Genomic DNA, 20,569 nt, shown 5'->3' on the forward strand with positions numbered 1-20,569 from the left:
TTTGTTTTCTACATTTGGAAAAGCAAAGCTACATGTTTATGCTCACTGATGGTATGTACCCTATACAAAATACACAATAACAGCATTGTTATTTTCTAACAAAATGCCCCAGAGTAGATCCCTTGTTAAAATAACCAATCCAACTAACAATTAAATCTCAAAATGACAGTACATAGCCTGTAATTAAAGCACTCCTCTACTTCCACCCACATTACACAGAGCTGCCTGAGTATCCTTGTACACCACTTAGACTTTATTAATTGTATCTTAATGAGGACTCCTAAGATAAATTCAGTGTTGAAACTCAAATAGACTACAATCAAATGGTGCCTAGTCTTAAATTAGTAGTAAGTGCTAAATTATAAAATTTAGACAGTTGCACGTAATGATAGGTGATGTGCTCGATTATTTGCCAAACCAACTGTCACTGCTCTGTTATAATCCAAAATACTTCTCTAAAAATACTATTACCTCAATAGCCAAGACAACACTTAAATGCGGCAGAATAACATTTCTGCCTTATCACTCTGACTACAATTTATTCTAACTGTATCAGAGCAGAAAGTTAAAAATTAGATTTGGGGGGTTTTGACAGCCACTTTCGTATTGCTATAAAGTTCTGGAACATTCCTTAATCCCCAATGACTGCAATTTTCTAAAAACTTAGAAGTGATATTTTGTCAAGCTTTCGGTGACACCATCATCAGCCCCTCGGGGAGGGTAGACACCTGAAAACAGCAAAACAAACTAGAAGTTTGATCAAAGTTTTCAGTACTTTGCAGAGGTTGAGCTCAGAGCAGGCATTTTGTTGGAGGGGGATGTGTGCGAGAGACTTAGGCTAATTTACCATGCAGACACCCCCCTGCTTCCCCCCCGTCAAAGTAGACATTCATGTCTCTGCCTTGTAGGCAGTGAAGGGCTCACACAGCACAGGCTACAGCTACATGGTTAGGATAGTTTAAGAAAGCAACACAACAGCACTTACAACGTAAGCTATAGCCACGTAAGTGAGGCTTCCCTCCCCATCCTTGCATCAGGAAACACAGAGAAAAATGAGGTCTGTAATATGTCAGTAAAAGAGTTACCCAAGAAGGATCCATTTTTGCAGCAAATGGCCAACTGCTTAGATGCCAAAAGATTTTTGGACAATGTAAAATGGAGTAATTCGTCATTTCTTCCTTGTTTTTCAGATCTGCAAGTTCCCTGGTCTATTCTAATTTCCGTATCTCCTAGTCCCCATGAAAGCAAAAGCTAATAAATGTATATTACAGAATTAGATACTTTAGATGCATAGAGTAGATGCATCATGTATAATAAATTTTGATTAGACACAACAGCTAATGGCTTACACAGTGCTAACTGATATTACCTGAAATCAGTGTTGGAGAAAGTAAACCATGAAAATAAAATGCAGAAGATATTTAATCCAATTAAAAGATTGATTCAAAATCAAGTTATTCCCAAGTCTGCTGAAAATTGAGATGACCAAAACATAGGCAAATTAAGAAATATAGTGTTACATTTAATGACTTCACACATGCTTAACTGAATTCTATAGGAGAATTTCTCTCAAAATTGAAATAGCATAATTTGATAAATAAATTAGCACAGAATTATGCAGACTCAGTTTTTTACTGACTGGAGTTGATAGTCTTTTTTTTTTTTTTTTTTTTTTTTTGAATCAAAGCAAAACCCATCTTTGCCACTATTTTTCCTGAATTTTGGTAATTTCTCACTAGAGGAAGGATACCAACATTTTTCTAATCAATTTATTTTTAAATCTGGTTTTAGATTGGTCAATATCATCATTAGAATTCTAAAGTTCAGAGCACTATCCCTGACAATCTTTATGTTGAAGATGACAAAGCTAGTATCAGAACAAGTTAAGCTTGTTCTTAAGCTCAGGCTTTAAAACCACAATCTCCAATTTAAACAGAGAACCAGCTTACTAGAACAACACACCATTTCAAAGACAGCTTAAAAGACAGCAAAACTTGCCAACCAATAGTCCACCTTAAACTCTATGGCTGATAAAGACTACACACTGTCTTCTCTACACCAATTACCTTCAGTGAGAACAGACTGGGAAACATCAAAACTATTTAAAAAAAGGTTTTTTTTACAGAAGGGAAGATTAAATTAGAGTCAAGATGTTTAGTTTGGAGGTTTTTTCACTTCACTCCCACATCTCTGTTCTGATTCTCTTATAATTGGAATAACATAAACACACTGTTAATATCCTCTAAGTTTTGCTGGAAGCACTGTTTGATATTTTTAAGCTTAGCCTCCTTCTCCCTGCATTCATTCTTCATGGGGAACTTATCTCATCATATATTCATATAATCTTGAATAATAAAAAATAAACACACAAATATTCTAATAGAAAGATTTACTAGATAGAATAGGTATGAATCTCACCTGAATCACATCATTAGCAGGTCCTTCTGTAAAGCAAATTGAGAAAACAGAGGCTATGAAATTAACCAGGGAAATTGCCAAATTCCTTGATATCTGCAGGGCTGAAGTTTCAATACTGATGCAGAAATAATAGTTATTTTGAATATGTTTTATTATGCGGATAATAACCATTTTAATTAGTTTTTTAAAACTCTTGATATGCTACACTGAATTAAGACACCTAAAAGAAATTAAAGTTTATCTACGTTAAGCTGAGAAAGAGTCTTCATAAAAAAGACAACAAAAAGAGCTAGAAGTTTTGGCTCATCTTCAGAACTCTACTCCCAGCATGAAGCCAGCTAAGACATTCCTCTTTTTATTTGCACTTTCCATTAACAAAATTATAGCTTTTCAGAGGAATTTAAATCACATTTCTCTGTCCCTTCTCATTTTTAGTTTGTTCAAATGTGTAAGTGTTTTTTTATGCCTGTTGCTATTCATGTCTTAAGCCAAATAGGTTGTTCCATTGAGTAATTCCATCTGTTCAATCAAAATACAGTTGATAGTGTTTTTCAATGTAAATTAATCCTAACTTGTCTAACTTGTACTCTTTATAATAACGAGGCAAATATAATATTCAGGCAAAGATGTCCTTGTGAAGGGCATTAACTACCAGCCACACCTTGATCACAGTCAGACAGACCATCATAAATCAACATCACTACTGGAAGAGGCTCTGCAGACTGCTTAATGACCAGCTCGCCATTAAAGATACCAGAGTCACAAATATTATTCCTCTGAGTGGTTTGGTAATATTGGCTTCCTAATATGCTGCAGATTTCAACAAAAAATGAATCACAGATCTTTTAGTAGCTTTGGTAGTTTTGTTCTTCTCCTTAATGGCATGTCAGAGGCAGTCAATATGCTTCATTGTTTTGAAAATAGCTTAACATTCCTATAGCAGCATCCTTGTAGACGCTTATCGCATAACTAGTTTACAAATAAAAACCATTTAGATATGGTTAAAAATGATTTTTCCTTCTTACACTCCAGGCCAAATTCCGACTGGTTCTAAATGACTTCATGTATTTCACAACTTTCCTGTGATTTTAGTGCTTATCTACTGCAGTATGCATGTTTGAGTCTACCTTAACACTACACAAGCTTAACATTACACAAGCTTGTCCCATTTCTCTAGCTCACAGAATGCTTAGTTCAAAATATAGTCAAACCATTGCTTATCGGAATACTTCTTGTGAAGCTTACATAGCTTGCAAATAGGGAGGTTTAGTTTTGGAATACCTTCAATACACTTAGCAAGTCTCCAAGACAAAATCATCTTACAAAGTGTTATAGTCTACTACAGAGAAAGCTGGAAGTTTGTCATGATAACGATAAATTTCACACCAACAAAGGTCAAGTAGTCTTCCCCTTATATTTTCAGGAATCATTCCTAGATTCTACGACAATAATAAAAGATGTTATAGTAGTATTTGCTTTTGCTTAGATGAATTCTGAATGAACTCAGACTGTCTCTAAAATCTGTATATGCAAAAGTGTTCAGACCTATCTCTGTGTGTAATATGCAGTAAACCTCTGTCCAGAAGCTCAACTGGTGCACAAAAATATCATGCTTAGAAGATAGTTAAAAGACAAGAGAGAAAACTGGGATAGCATACAGGTGAGAGTCTAGGAAAACCTTAAAAAACGAAGGTAAAGAAGAACAGAAGCCCTGGGGGAGACAGAATTATTGTCATGACTGCAGAAAAAGGCAATGACTTAGAGCAAACTATAGGGTTCATAAGTTCAATTTCCTTTGGAGCAAGTTGTTTGCATTGAATTTCAATCCTAATGTTAATCTTAAAAATTACAAACAAATTAAATTTATTAACTGAAGACACCAAGGCAGTTATATTTTCCATGTTATGGTGCTGTGGACCAAATTTAGAGCCTCAAAAGTCACAAATACACACAGAAAAAATATTTTATTGATATGAGCCTTGTTAGCTTTAGTTAAAAAAAAATATATAGACAATTAAACTTTGAAGATAGTACGAGCTAGAAGCTCTTGTGTTTATGCATTACAACACATTCTTTAATTACATTCTCGACATGGTATTCTCAGTAAAGATGGAAGTTTAAATGCAGGGGACTTTTTAAAGATTTTACAGAATGGAGAGGGCTCACTTAATTAGCAGTTATTGAAAGGTTCTTTTGAATATGGTCATGCGAGTGTGGCATCAGGAATTTGACTTACAGTAATCTTTTGAACCACCTAGAAGACGGGAGTATCTTTATTATGTGCTTCAGTGCTCATCAGTTCTGTATATGCATGCCTCAGAAAATATCTATGAGCTTAGCTGAGAATGTTTCTGTAATGCATGCAACTACTATAACATTTTACAGGTGGAGCTGAAAGAGAGGGATTAGGTTTAAAAACATCAGAGTTCTAGTTCCTGGGCATTATTACCATTTTCTAAGATATTTAGCACTTCAGAAATGAATCATCGATAGTTCACATAAGCTTAATTTTCAACATCACCTCAAGTTACTCCTCAAATAGTTCTATTGACCCAGTAAGGCAGGGGAGGAAGTAGTAGTAGGGAAGAACTTCAAGCCAGCACTGCTACCGAGAAAATGCTTTGCATAAAACACTTCTGGAGAAGGAGAAATGTTTTCATGAAGTTGGGTTTAAGCACATAGTTTCTCATAGAGAAACTGCAGAAGCAGGGATAGAATACAACTCACCATGGTACCTTCTTACTTGCTGCATGTCCTATCTCATTCTGGTGAAGTAAACACAGCAGGCATCCACACCAATAATGCTGCTTTCTCCCTAAAGAAAGTACAAAGAATTCAGCAGGCAAATGACAATATACAGCAGCCAAAAAATCATCTAAATAACACTTACGTTGTTTAGTTCACTGTCCTTACCAAGGTTACTACTATGGGGATCTTCCATGATACTCTCACAGAGTGTCAGACCATTTGTTATTATAGAATGAAGTGCTGGGAAACATGAAAGCAAAGAACTAAGCCCAAAATAGAGCTGCTTCACGGACAGATAAACTACTGCAGCAGTTTAGCATGGCAATGATATGGATGGTTTTAGGGACCTATTTAGCATCCAAACTTTAAGGAGGACAAATAAAGATTCATTTAATAAGTAACACTACATCAGCCACCAGCACTATGTTGCCACAGGCAATGGGCACACTGTTAGCTTCTTAATAATTTTAGTTGGTTTCTTTTGTTGGATACACTTAATTCTTGTTTTCTTTGTAAGCCACGCACTTACGCTCAGCACATTAAATCAACTAAATGACAGGTGCTAATTTTTTGGGGGAGTTGTCTATAGCTGTACACAAGTATAAGGTAGGTAGGCCCCTGTTCCTGCTTCTAATATTTTTACCTATTTGTTTAAGCAGCAGGCAACTACTCAGCTGATTTTACTTCTGATTTGAAGCTCTGGAGTATCACTGGCCTGTAAGAAAGTAGAGAAGATCATAAAATATTTCACTGAATCAAGAAGTGGTAGTGTAAATACAACAGCCTATCCTGAACCCACTTACCATCCCTATTGCACACCCTGACCCCGACAGATCTGTATGTAGCACTATCTTGGAGAAATAACTTTTTCTTCTTCCAGCTTTGACTATTCAAGATTGTAATTATCACTTCACTGTGTCACCACTGAGGTCATAATTGTTTTTCCTACAAGAACCCCAGCCAGAGTCCAATCCCATCCAGATTAAACAAAAGAAACATTTATTAGCAAATGGAGAAACAGAAAGTTAAGTTTCTGAAGGAAAACATTGGCTGACTACTGGCATAGATTAACCTAGATATGAGGTCTCTAAAAGATAACTTGATAAACCCAATGGTATGCTGCAAGGCAGAAATTGCTTTACCACTGCAGTGATGTGTACAGCATGTAACAGCTTCTCAGGAATGCTCTTTACTGCTTGGTTCAGAGAAAGAAAAGCTATATACTTCAAAATTCAGTTAGACATAACCAGTTTTCCTTTGGTTGGAAGGTGACATGAAATTTCAATGAACTCTGAAGTTTAATTGTACATTCCATGTCAATGACAGAGCCGAGTAAATAATCCCAGCTGATGCAGTGCTTTTAGTCTCTTTGTACTCATGTAACATTCATCTGCAGATTGGGATTTCAGTAATTTTGTTTAACAAATAGTACAACATTAAAAAAAAAAAATAAGCATTGCAGATCCTCAATATTCATTAAATTAACTCTGATATACAGACCAGAGCAGTCCAATGAGTTATGCGGCTTGGCTTTGCTATCTGACTGAATATGTGAGCATGCTGCACTCTATCCAATATTTTGCCCAGTTTCCCTGTTCAGTAGAGAAAATGACCAGCACACATACAAACAGCTTTTAAAACGTCTTTAGTGATATTCTACACAGATATCATTCTTTCTGACCCTGACTAGATTCTTCTGCTCTACTGTGTAATCTAAGTAGCACCAGCTTTAACTGTTTTTATGATGTTTTTACGGTTATCATTCTTATGCTTGTTTTCCCCCAGTTCTTTCATTTTATTTTTGTTCTTTCCTCTCATTACAACATTCCATGTTTTCTTCCCAATATTAGATTTACATACACAGATATGTATTTGTTAATATCTTTTTCTTCTTCCTTTTCTCTTCCTTCACCGATATTTACCTTGCACATGCTGCCCCACAGATTCATTTCAATATCACTCCCCCTCACTTGTCATTTTAAAGCCAAAAGACCCTGCCTGTTCTTCATAGTCAGTTATATTTGCACCTGGTTAGCTAGTGCCCCCACCAATGCCATCACCACTTCAAGGCTGTCCAACTTCAAGTTTCAGTCAAATTCCACTGAAATGGAAAAACAGCTGTGGTAACTTGACACTTAACTTGGGGAGGGAGGGGAAGAGAGAAAAAAGAAAAAAAGCATGACTGAGTAGAAAAATAGTAAATATTCTCCATGGTGATATATAGAATATTTAGAAGTACTGATGGTCACAAAAATAACATGCAAACCCACATTTACCTATGTAAAATGAACATCCAACTCTATGTATACAGGCACTTACATATGCATTTTCACAAATGTCTATTGAAATCCATATGCAAAAACGCACCTACATTTTGAATAAGACGACATTACACCTTTGGTTCCCAGCATTGTAAGAAACAATCCACAACGCCAAATTAAGCTAGGTTTTTCAGAAATTGTCCAAATAATTTTTTCACTCTTGACAAGGTCTTTGTTTCAGACTTCTAGGTTATAAAACTACCAAAATTCACTTCAATTTCACTGTAATGTTTATATCATTATGTGCAGACTGTACAAATACATACGATTTGCTAAAATTCTTGTAGCCAAAAACTAGTGCTCAAGATCTTTGAGTTCATCCAATTCCTTTCCACCATCAACATTTCATTCAAGACACACATTGCAGTCACACACAAAAATCATTGAGAACAAATGGTGCATCAGTAATGTTGTTGGTGGAGACAAAGAGAGCGCCCCAGTCCATCGTACTAGTCAGATGCCCTCACATCCTGCTGATCTGCTTGACGCTCAGAAAACTCAGTTAACACTTCTAGAAACAGCACGTGCAGAACTACTCAGAGAATACCACTGCCTCAAGAGCCCAACTGTTTGTTTGTCTAGAGTACCACTAAAAGAAGTTGTTTTAATTGCAAAGGTTCAGAAATAGACAGGAGAAAGTTCTTTGGATAGCAAAAATGAGAGATTGAGGAGAAAAATCTCTCCTGGTTATTTTGTATCCTTCTAAAACCATGCCAGGAGACTTGCATGCCTCCACTGAAAAATAAGAGAGGCCAAAGGAAAAAGGAAATAAAATAGTCTCATGTTAACCGAGTGAAAATCATGCAACAGGATAAGTCACAGAGAAGCAGACACAAAACTTGTCCTTCAATAAAGCAGCCACAGCAAAAGCCATAGATGTCACTGTTCGGGAATGACAGATTTAAATTAAATTAAATTGAAATTGCCAATACAAGCAATAAGTTTGACCTTAGTATTAAATTCCACATTCAGATATTTGATGATTAGTTAAAAGAGTTGCTAGAACAACTGAAGAAAAAGAAAAAATGAAATTTTGTTCTAGACTGCTCTGTCAAACATTTCAAACATTATATAAGCTTCAAACATTATGTAAGAATAAACTTACTAAGTTCAAACTGAACCAAGGACAAGAAGGTCTTCATGAAAAGCACAGCTCAAACATTTCCAGTAAGTTCTCATAAAGGTAATTAATGCTTTCAAAATTAAATCTTCTCTTTCTTTATACCAAAACTAAGATGGGAAACTCTCTCACTAATGATTCATGAAGGTTTTGATATAGTAATAACTTCAAATGCTCACACTCTAGCAAGTACTGTGTTATGGTTTGATCTCACATTCAGTAATGATTTTCCTGTTTAAGTTCAGATTTATATTCTATCTCTGAAAACAGAAACACTCACCCTTCCAGAAACACATATGATAAAATTATGTCTTTTTTAATTAGCCCCCCAAAATACACATACTGAATACTTCTCTGTTGTAGATTTTTTTTATTATTATTATTATACACAAATATTTTTCCAGTGCTGGTCATCCACATTTTATATTGGATTCTGACCACAATACAGTAAGAATTATTTCAGAACACATCATTATGATAAACATTAAGCTAATATTGCAAATAGCAAAGATCAGATATCTTTACAAAGCATGATATCATGCCAAAAATAATTATGCAGAAAAATAACCACAGAGAACAGAAGTTATCTCCAGGACCTCTGTAAATAATTGTATTCTGATCGGCTCTATCATGAAAGATTACACAATAAATATACAGGAAGTATTAACCCTTCTTAACTAAGTTTAAGGTTTTGTCTTGACTGAGGTAGACCTCAAGTTTTGTTACGATTAGATAATAAGTAGAGGTTTTTGTTGTTTTTTTTTTCCCCTCCAACAGCTACTCTATTTGCACACTAACAAAAACAGCATGACCAAAGTCTTGGAAAGATTGCTGTGTGTTTCTTTAGCTCTTAGGAGTGTGTGTCATGGAGGCACAAGTTTATCTTCTCTAAAGCTTTGTTTTAAGATACAATAAACCTCTCGGTTATATTCACTGTTGCTAGCTTTTGACATCTGCAGCGACTGCACAAACATTCACAAGAAATCACAGAAAACAGTGGTGGTTTGACCGGTCAAAAGCTAAAGACATCTTTTCACAACGGAAAATCCCTTTTTAATTCAAGGCTCCTTAAGGCAACACATACTTCCCTCTCGGGTAAAGCAGCAGCACTTTTCCAAGTCCCTGTTAGAAATTTACCAGAATTAAATTCTCAAATTTATCCATCATCTGAATTTGTCGTTGGAAAAAAATGGCCAAAACCCACCACAAGCTCTCAGAATTGAACAAACAATAGGTATGATCCCCAGTCTGCACGTATCTGCTTTGCACTTCTGGAGATAAGCAGAAGAGGTATACGTAGGGACAATATGAGCACAGAGGTGATCATCCCATAACTCAACTCTAGTGCATTAAAAAGTGTTAAGAGTTCACACATGCAAAAAGGAATTCACTAAGGCTTCAGGAATTTAGTTTCCTGTCTTGCTTATATACTTTTTCGATATGGAATTCATGCATATTGCTTGCAAACCAGTTCCAAGCTCACCACCAAATATTTCAAATTACAAAAACAAAAGTGTTATCAGACTCACTGCTCCTATCAAGCTAGAGATGAGACTGCATTATTATTATTATTGCCATTAGCACCTATACCATTGTTCCAGTTTAGAGGCCAAGTGCGAGTTAGGGGGAGGCAGGTAAAGAAATAGTCTTGCAGCTGGTCTAGAAAGAAGACAAAACCCAAGCCAATTCGATCTGGGGTGAATGCTATCTCACAGCCTGGACACACTATGGAAAACACCTGCTTACAGAGCATGTGCTATATGTTGGCATATATCTTATTGCTGACATAACCAGTTTTTAAAAGTATTGTACTGAACGGTTTTCATGGCTGAAATTGTTATAATTTGCCTTCTTTTCCACAGTCCTCTGACACATCTTGCACAGTTTCACTGAAGAAGGGAAAGCAAAACATAGGAGGACTGTGCACAGAGAGCAGCATGAGGTTATCCTGACATACGTATGGAACTGCTCACTGTACTTCAGAGACTGCAGTTTGAACAAGCAGGAACAAAACTGAAGCAGACCCCTAATGAACATACTAAATCACTAAACAGTTTGGAGAAAGTATATCAGAAAAGTCAATGCAATAGCCATTTACTGACCTCAGGGTCATCACAGTCCTTCATTAGGGAAGAACTATTCCCCGCAGAAGAACTCATCATTACGACTAGATAGTCTGATCCAGCATGAGACACCCAAGGTGAACACCAGCAGAGACACAGCTAGGCACAGATCTATAATCTTGGTTCCATGATATCTTCCTGCTCTTCTACAGTCTTTCAAAGTTCAAAAACATAAGTACTCAAAACCTCTTTGGTACATGAAAAATTCCACACAGCTGTTTATTCATTTGCCCCTGTAGTAAAGGGATTCAACTTGCAAAGAAAGGGCAAAAAAAAAAAAAAAAAAAAAAAAAAAAAAAAAAAAAAAAAAAAGGAAAAATATTTAACTTCCCACACAGTTCAACAAGAAACCCCTCCACATCCTAGTATCCTATATCTGTATTTCTCTCATTCACATTTAACCATTCTAAGCACATAGCAAGGTCACAGTGATTATTGCTAGCCATCTACAAATGCTTTTCAAATTTTATTTTGTGAAATGTCACATGGGCCTGCAAGCTACTTTTGTTTAACTAATTGCCATATCAACAACTTGGCAACTAAATTCAGGGTTAGGTATTATGCTGCCAGAGACAGCTGTGGTGACAGGAAGGGTGTGTGAAGTGCACACGTGCACCTCAGTGCTGAGCAACATTCAGAAAACCTGTTGCTAGAGATTTGTACAAACTTTAGCAAATAGAAAACATTTTAGTTTAACACTCCTTTAAAAACTATAGACTTTTAATTATTTATTACCACTTAAATAGTTATCTGACAACTCACAAATGCTGCAGAAATAGTGCCAGCCCTATCTGTCCTAGAAAGTAGATGCAATAGCAGCGGATTCGAACACCTTCATTTTCCTCACTAGCCGAGGAACGCTTTTCAGACAGCAAGCAGGTAAAATAATTTGACTGTCTGGCTGTGTATCATGAATTAATCTGTCAAAAATGCAGCCAGATACTCTCATCAAATCTATAAAAAGGACTGAGAAACACAAAATCACAAAACTTGGTTTTATCTCCCCAATACTTTGGATGTTTGCATTTAAGATACTATTTAAAAAACAAAACAAAAAACCACCATACGTATCAGATAAGTAGCCCTTTCTTCCCGCAGCCACTGAAAGCTCAAAGTTCTCAGTTAAATCTGCTCTAAGTTTTTTTTTTTTTTTTTTTTTTCAAGGTGAAAATTGCATGGATTTGAATTGAACTCCAGAAGTAGATCTTTGCTACATGACAACCTGCATTAAAACATTTTACAAAAGAGAAACCAGAGAGCCTCTAATGTTATGAAAATATCTTAGGAAAAAGCCTTTTATTGTATTTTCAGAGAACCTAACCTGATAATCACATACCACTCCTGTTTAACTTCATGAAGAAGAATTTTTTGTTGGTGGTGTATTTTTTTTTTTTATTAATTTGTCTGTTTTCAACTATTAGCTCAGTAAAAGCTCACACTGCACCTTTCTTTCATTACAAGAGTAAGTCTCAGAGAATAAAAATGACGACACACTTTCATACATAGAAAGCCTCCAGACAGATAATCCAAATACTAGCTGTTTTCTCCTCTGTATGCCAATTACAGGACATTCAATCTTTTCCTCCCTCTTACACTCTGAAAGCCTGAAATAAAAATTATCTAACAAGATCACATAAAGACTACTTGTAAATTAATATATGAATCTTATCAAGAATATTTTAAGAACAAGTATGATGTTTCATGGGTTTTTGTTAGTATGTGAATTTTTTCCCACAAAGTATCAAGAATTGTACTGTGCCCTAAATCATAAACATTACATTCCAATTCCAAGTTATTTTCTCCCACACATCACCATTGCTTTAAACATAAAACATTGAAGTACAGTCTTCTTTGTGAATAATAGAAAGACAGTAAATGCATCAACACAGGTTTTGAAACAATTATCATTTGGCTTAAGAGATAAAATGAGAAAAGGTTCATTTATTAGGTGCTGAATTTAGAAGAGCTTAAACCAAAATATATCTGCTCACATGAACGGTTTTACTGACATGAGTATACTGTTTACACAACTAAAATCATCAACATGATAATGTTTTTAAGGTCTTTTAGAACACACAAGAAAAAATCCTAAGTTAAGTGAGGTCAGAGAAAGTTTTCCATGAACTTCATCAATAATAATCCTTTAAATACTGTGACCTCTGTTAGTAAGCAAATAGAAATAAAACTTTAGGGGAAGATCAGATGCAGTAACAGCTTAGCTACTTCTCCTGCTTAAACAATGTTAAGAGTAAATGAGTTATTTGAAAACAGTACTCATAATAGAATGTTTCAGTTGTACAATCTTTTTTTTTTTTCAAATAAATATTTTTCTGCCTTGCCTGTTGCTGATTATCTTTTCCCATCAGCCTCTCAGACTTTGGTACTTGGACTAGTGCCTAATCACTTGTTATTTTGATTAATCAAAGTTTCTAATTGCAACTCTCCTAACTCATTCCATTACCTGGACACAAAGTTATTCCTTTAACCAGTTTAGTTTAAAATCATCTCCTTCATTAAGCTCTATGTGGTAGAAAAGGAATGATTATTTGAAAAAAAAGTCATCTAAATTTCTGATGATTTTTAATTAATTCATCTGCAATAAATTTCTTTAAAAAAGCTATTTCTGAATTTTATACTCATGCAAAAAAATCACAATAGTAGCTAAACATAAAGCTATGTTATGAACTTTCTCTGAAAGCTCTCAGCACATCAAAATAATTTACAAGCATACATGCACTTCATGCTGAGCAACAGTACGAAAAACTAGTGCTAGGTTTGTACAAACTTTAGCAAATAAATGGAATACATCTTAATTACAAACAGAGCTGACCCTCTTCTAAAAGAATACAAAACCCAAACAATTCAAATTACCCTTTCACACTGCAGCAACCACCCAGTTTGCTGAATTCAAAGGAAAAGACTACAGCTACAGTTTTATCTTTCAAGACTTTTCAACATTCTCTCAACTTCACTGGGGCACCTTCATCTTAACAAACAATAAACACATTTTCAGTTTTAAAAGGATCGTTCTACTAACTATAAAACACACCTCTAGATACAACAGCTGACATTTCCAAAGCCCACTAAGGAAGAGAAGTATACAATGTACTTGATCAGGACCTTTCTGGTTATAACTACTGTATGAGAAAATGTAATGTACAACTACAGCACACAGCATGTCGTGATCACTAAAGAGTCAGAGGATAAAGCACAGTCTTCCAATTTTAGCTTTGTCTCTTGAGCCCCATTTTTCTTTCTTTTTTCTTTAAATCCTACTTCACTAAATAAAACAGTGTTCCAGTTGCCACTCTCCCGACAAGGCGGGGGAGGCTTGGGAGTTTCTGAGAACTTCCTGTAAAAACTGGGAACCTGCTGGTGTTTTAGAGAACCACAGAGGCATCATTTCTCCTCAATCAGCTCCTCAGAACTCAGTATAGAGCTAGAAAAAGGGAGGTCTATGACCTGCCTCATCAACACTGTACAGCTGAGCCAGGGTGACTTCAGCTGACTCCATTCAGTGAGCCGCTTGGTTTGCCACCCATCTGCACTTCTTACCGGCAACTTCTCAGGGTGAGCGGTGGGTGGGAAAAAGAATGGAGCATGTCAAAGACTCCGAAGCATGCAGAAGCCAGCGCTTTGCTAGCTGATTATTTTCTGCATCGTGAAATGTCAGCAGAGCAATCTGACCTCTATAGAAGAAAAGATGATTAAGGAGAGGAAAAATGACTGGGGAAATTCTCTGTGTGATTTAAAGAGGCAGGGGGAGCAGGATATATTTTGCAACATAGACAATAACCTTTCTGTCACTCAAAAAAATATATCTATAACCTAGATGTCACCTAAAGTTTTTCAAAAAATAATTTTTCAAAATCTGCTTGCTAGATGAAGAAAAAAATTAAACCATCTTTCCCCCCCCCCCCCCTCGAGATGCTCTAAGTGGAAAAAAGGATGATTATATGATGAGCTGTCACTCAGCTACAACCCACTCAGTTCTATTACTGCTCACTACAGCTGCTTTAACATTCAGTCAGCTCAGCTATCTTTCATATGCATTATACGCAGCCATTCTCAAATGTCCCTTATCATGTAGGGCAATCCCTGCCCTCACGGTCCCCACTGATTTTTTTTTTTTTTTTGCTTTATTGAAATTTAGGATTGAATTGAGAGAGAGCAGGAGCCCTCTTTCCATGTCGTTTGAAATTCTCACACCACACACATTTTTCTCTGCCCTTTGTTTGCTCCCTAGAAGGCTGTGGTTATACAGTACAGTGCTACATTTGCATATCAAAAGCAACTACATTTTATGCAAAAATGAAAATTAATCATTTTTCCATATTTGCTTTTAGTGAACAGATGTAAGAGGTTAAGATATGAAAAGCATTTTCTTCCTCTGAATCTGTGACTCTAGATTCGGGTACAACTTAGTTCATCAAGATTGTTTCAGCTAAATACCTTAAAACTGAAAAAGCTCTGTTTGCCACTATTATCAGATATTTATTTGCCAGAGTTAATTTTCCTTCCAGGTCCCTTTTCTCTCTGAGCAGTTAGAAACTTCATCCTCTTACTTGGATGAATATAATCAAGAAAAAAAAAAAACTTTCAAATTTGTTCCAGGGTCATAAAGAGACTGTTTTTATTTAACCTATATATGACTTGTCTGAATGGCACACTTCACTTACTGGAGTATTTCAGTATGTTTTTTCAGGAGGCCACTATAGCCTCAGATGCATCAGATTTGTTACTATTAAAATGAGAACAGCTCTCTGTTCCACCTTATATAACCTAACAGAACATATACACAGAACAGTATTCCAGGTTATTGTAACTCTGTGCTAAATTAGCAGCTTTGCACTAAACTTCTATATGGAAGAGCCTCTTCTGATGCAGTATGTCTTCAGGCTGGCACTAAAAACCTTCACACAAGCAGTAAGTGCAGAATAGCTAGCGCACCATGAACTCTTAACTTAATTTGTGATAATCCCCTTCATCAATGGACACAGTCTAGATGCTAGATCATCCAGTTCCCTTTTTCTAAACAGGAGTCAGGAGGACAGAGACTGAAGCACAAACTACATTACCTACCATAGCGCCTCACACCTTAAGGCTCTCAATGCATCAGATCAACCCCTGTTGACCTAAAACCTGCATCTACCCTCTGGAAAATGAACAAACACAGACCAAGATTTCCTTAGTTCTGTTTATCTGGAAAGACCCTTCCGACACCCGAACATGGGTCTGTAGCCTAATGTGTGAAAGACCAACAGAAAGGTGAGACTAAGGACACCAGCTATTGTACCCTTGTGAGGCACCTCTGTGTTACTCCCTGTCCTATTTTCTGATGGCCACCTACATCACATGGATGAGTGGACGAAGGTTTTAGAGGTAGGATACAGCTGTGACCACGTTCCTTCTCCTCTGAAATTTGGCTGCTATTTGTTACACCACCGGTAACGACTGCCCTGCGCAGGGAGGTACCCGGCCATCCACGCACCCGCAGCAGAGCGCTGAGGAGGGCGAACAGCAGAACAAATGATTCAGAGCAATGCCAGCTGCTTACCAAAGTGTCTCACTGCTCGCAATACCAACTATAGTGGGTGGTGGTTGAGCTGTTCTTGGCCCTGCCAAATCCCTCTTCAACTACATTCTGCCATTAAAAACAATGTGTTTCCAGATCCTACCGTGAAAATACAGTGACCAATTCATACATTGCCAGTCTCATTAGGAAGATCTGTCCATTTCAAATGATGTAAAAGAAAAATAGCTAACAGACAATTCTTATGCTCAAGAGAACTGTGCTATACTGCAAATACGATGGATCACACATTCATTTGAATTATACCACCCAGTCAAGCTAGCTTGTTGGTGGTGAATAAATCCTTGTTGAGTCACATAAAACCCTTCTTAAATCCTCAGATACCTGAAATATTTCCACAGATGTCTTCAGCTAGAATCAGATCACCTAAATAAATTGCACTGGATCATAAGTAAGATTCAGGACTTAAAATCAGTCAGTCCAAGCAAACTGCCCTTCACTTTTCATCTATTTCATATTTAATGATAATCTAAAGGATACAGTATAAAGGTGTGCCATTTAGCGAAACAAAAAAAGTGTTTGGGAGTATATTATTATTTGCATAGATATTTTACTGTTAATCCTTTTTCAATTTAAAAATAGTTTCATCAAATTCACAAACACATTTCTGTACTAATGCTCTTCTCTTTTTCATATGAAACAATAGTCATGCCACTACCACATTTTCACTCAGAAGCAACAGGATAGAGGATCCAGAAAAGACTGAGATTTCAAATGCGAAAGTAATATTATTGCCACTAAACTCTGTAACCCTTGTAGGGTAACAACCCATCTGGAAGGCTCTCTCTCTCTACTGCAGTTTAGCTGATAAAGGGAGAACCTTCTAACAGTGTTAATCGGACTTCGCTGCTGAACTTGGACATCTTACAGTGAATAGAGTTCTCTCCATAATCGCTGCCAGAGTAGACAACCAATTTCTTGAGAATTATTTGGAGAAAACTACACCTATCTCCCTACGAGGACCTACTCTTCTGGAATCTAGAACTATGTGGATTCTTCCAAGAAAGTAAAGAGAATGTACATCCTATCCTCTCTGAAAAAGGCGAGGTGTTAAAATGCCTGGCATCTCCATAGTTAAGTCTGACTGAAATTGTTTGGAAACCAGCATGAGAAAAGCAGCCATGTTTCAGCACACAAGTCCTACTTTTTGTCAGTCTGCACAAAATACAAATGAAAGAATAGCTATCTATAAAACTTCAAAAACCAGTAGGAGAGATAAGATACGCAGAAGATACAATCGACAGGTGACAAAGACCGATGCAATCTAAAGCAATTAACCAGGGTCACAGCACTAGTCAAACTCAAGGCAAGGCTGATTTGCCATGCATTAATCTCTGTTAGAACAGAGTATTTTTCACTGCTCTAGTTTTCATGAAGCACTGGAGAAGAAACTTAAAAATTCCCAATTCCATCAGTATATACAAGTTCAAAAAGATATAAAGATCACATATCAGCTGTCAAAACCTTTTTTTTTCTTTGTTCTGCTTCATCCTCAGTCTGATTCTGACTTTCTGTCTGCCTGCCTGATGTATTCAAAGGTTGTTGCTGGAGTACTTCCTCTCGACTGTCCTATTTAAGTAATGTAATTCAACCGAATAAAATAAACTATTTCTGCAATAACAGGAAGGCATGTAGTGAACTGTGGAATACCAAATATACCAATTCACTTGATTCAGTGGATACAAATTTTACCCAGAATACCTCACTGTAACTGACTGACACTAAAACAGAATAAATAATTCAGTAACCACACCTGCACCCTGAACAGTCTGTCTTGTTTGGGACTGAGGTCATCCAGAGAGGGAAGTTTGCAGTGCAGCTGCTGTACTTTACATAAATACAGAGCTTCCACGGAAGTTCAAATGTCTGCCTTTTTCCCCTCTTTCTTTGCCCCCCCCCTTTTTTTTTCTTTTTTTAAGTTTTCCTATACACTTTGGACAACTAGATATTTCTATTCCCAAATGCCTTCTGTGTTCAGCCCCCTCCCTTTTTCTTCTTATTTGAGAATAAACTATACCACAAAATTATTTCATATGGTAAACGACAGAATTGTCTGACAATTTTTAGTGCTATGTTAACATAAGGTTCTTACCTATTTTTATATCATAAAAAATAAAATCTTAAAACACTTTACTATTGTCCAGACACAAAGGAGAAATGCCTAACAATTCAGATAAAAGTGTGACCCAGGTTGATGTTTCATGCTTAGGTGGTTGTGCCCTTTTGATGGCAAAAATGACCCATCTTGCTGTCACCCCCTCATAATGCTAGGTCCCTGTCCAAGACTGATCGTCATCCTCCACTCTTGTCATTATGCTAAACAGTTTACAATAACGGAGAACAGTTATCACAATTTCTCAAGGGCTAGATGTATATTTTCTTCACAATATCCTTCATGGTTCACTTTGCTTACAAACATTACTCAATACGATGCAGTCCCTTCTCAAGTGCTTGCCAAAACCACATTCTGAACATTTCCCGAGCCATGCTGATAAGGTATGAAATTCAGGTTTAATACATAGGATAATTAAACTTACTTTGATAGCTGCCCTTTGATGGAGATAGTCTGAAAGTATTGCAACATATATAAATATTTAGTAAATCCCATGATAGCTTCACTATATATTCATGTATCACTAACCAGGTTCAAGCTCTCATGTCATCAGTAGCTCTGTAAGCATGTATCTTTCTTTTACTCATGTTTCTGTCAACAAGTAGCAAAAGATAAACAGCAGATGCTTCACTATTAGCCAGTCTATGTACCCTAAACGAGCCAAACTCCTCACTTAAGCAAGCTGAGAATCCTGCTTCAACAAGCACATTCAATGGGACCCATTCAAATTCTCATGTAAGCTGGCAGAAAAAGCAGGAAGTTCAACAAAAAAAGGAAGTATATCTGCACATTTGAACGCATTAAAATAATGTGGGACTTCCACTCTTCTTTAAGCATGTTCTGGTGCACATGTAAAACAGGATGAAGAAGTACAATTTCCAATTTAAACTAGACTTTGTCAGAAGCAGCATCAAAGGATAGAAATTTTGTTTGCTGTTCCAGGTGAATGCCATACACCCAACTGCTATTTCAAGGTACTTACCGAGATGAATGGCAAAATCACCATTGCCCTCAAAAATAAAGAAATCTCTCTGAAGCTATTAAAATGTAAGACTTCAACTGCGCACTTCAACTAAATGAGCCTACATTACATCAGCTTTTTGATCAAAACAGATAGAACAGAGAGGAGAGCAAAGCCAATCATATTATGAAGTCATGTAATTGAGCTTAGCATCTCTGAGGCATTTCTTTCTTCCCGTGGTCACAGTGACATCAGACTGTTTCTTTGCCTGTTTAGTAGGGCAGAGCAGTGACAGTTGCTAGCCTCTGATCACATACTCCTGCATGCTCTTCCTCCTGCTTCCATGCCCTGGCATGTTAGGAGTCAACATGCATTCAAAATCTGTCTCAAATCTCTCTCTCTCTCACTCCCCCTCTTTCTCTCAGTGTTTCCAGACATTGCAGGTAAAGTCAAAATTGAACTTAAGAAAGTTCAAAGGGAAAGGAGGGAGTCACAAGAATTTGACAGAGTACACCCAAACATTGGAACACACACTGCTAAAAAAAAAGTAATTGTATTTTTAAATGAAATAGATATTTTGGGGTACACAGACCTCTCCTGAGAGTACAACTGAAGCTGTCTGTCTGCAACCACATCGTGTGCCTGCCCATATGGGGAGGCACTAGATCAGGGCCACCGCCCCTGTCCCAAGGCCCAGCTCCAGCTGAACTGTTGGACTGGTGCTCCTTCTTAGACCCCTAGTCTGTAGGGGGACATATCTGTGTTTCAAAAGGCTTATATAAATCTGTGCAAATAACTTCATTTCTCAGTACCAGTTTCCCAATCTGTAAAAGTGAGAATAATAATACAAACCTTCATAAAGAACTTAGATGTCTATTAAAGATAAATTTGTTCCCTTTTTGTTCATAAAATCCAGCTCTGGAATCCCCCCTCTAATGAAATCTTTTGTTTTTAATCTTCTCATTGAGGACCTAACATTTATGCTAGATACATCAATAGTCCATTATTGCAACCTGCTAGTATACAAATCATGTATTTTGTAAGTTCTCCTACTAGATCACTCTTAGAATCTGCCCTGCAAGTATATTTACTTATATATACTGCAAGTATAACATACAAACACAGAGTACTTGATAGCCAACTGTAGAGTACTTGATAGCCAATACAGTAAT

General features: G+C 36.6%; 1 protein-coding gene across 1 annotated transcript in view; it reads right to left on the reverse strand.

Annotated features, from left to right (window-relative positions):
• The window catches only part of OTUD7A (OTU deubiquitinase 7A), a 149,883-nt gene that overhangs the window by 91,480 nt on the left and 37,834 nt on the right, over positions 1–20,569 (reverse strand). The window contains exons 2-3 of the mRNA XM_062583667.1: positions 5,810–5,881; positions 5,146–5,233 (exon numbers count right to left, since the gene is read on the reverse strand). The gene's annotated coding sequence lies outside the window, so the exon portion shown is untranslated. The remainder of the gene's footprint in view (positions 1–5,145; positions 5,234–5,809; positions 5,882–20,569) is intronic.

Source organism: Rhea pennata, chromosome 10 (genome assembly GCF_028389875.1).
Source record: "Rhea pennata isolate bPtePen1 chromosome 10, bPtePen1.pri, whole genome shotgun sequence".
NCBI classification, from domain to species: domain Eukaryota; kingdom Metazoa; phylum Chordata; class Aves; order Rheiformes; family Rheidae; genus Rhea; species Rhea pennata.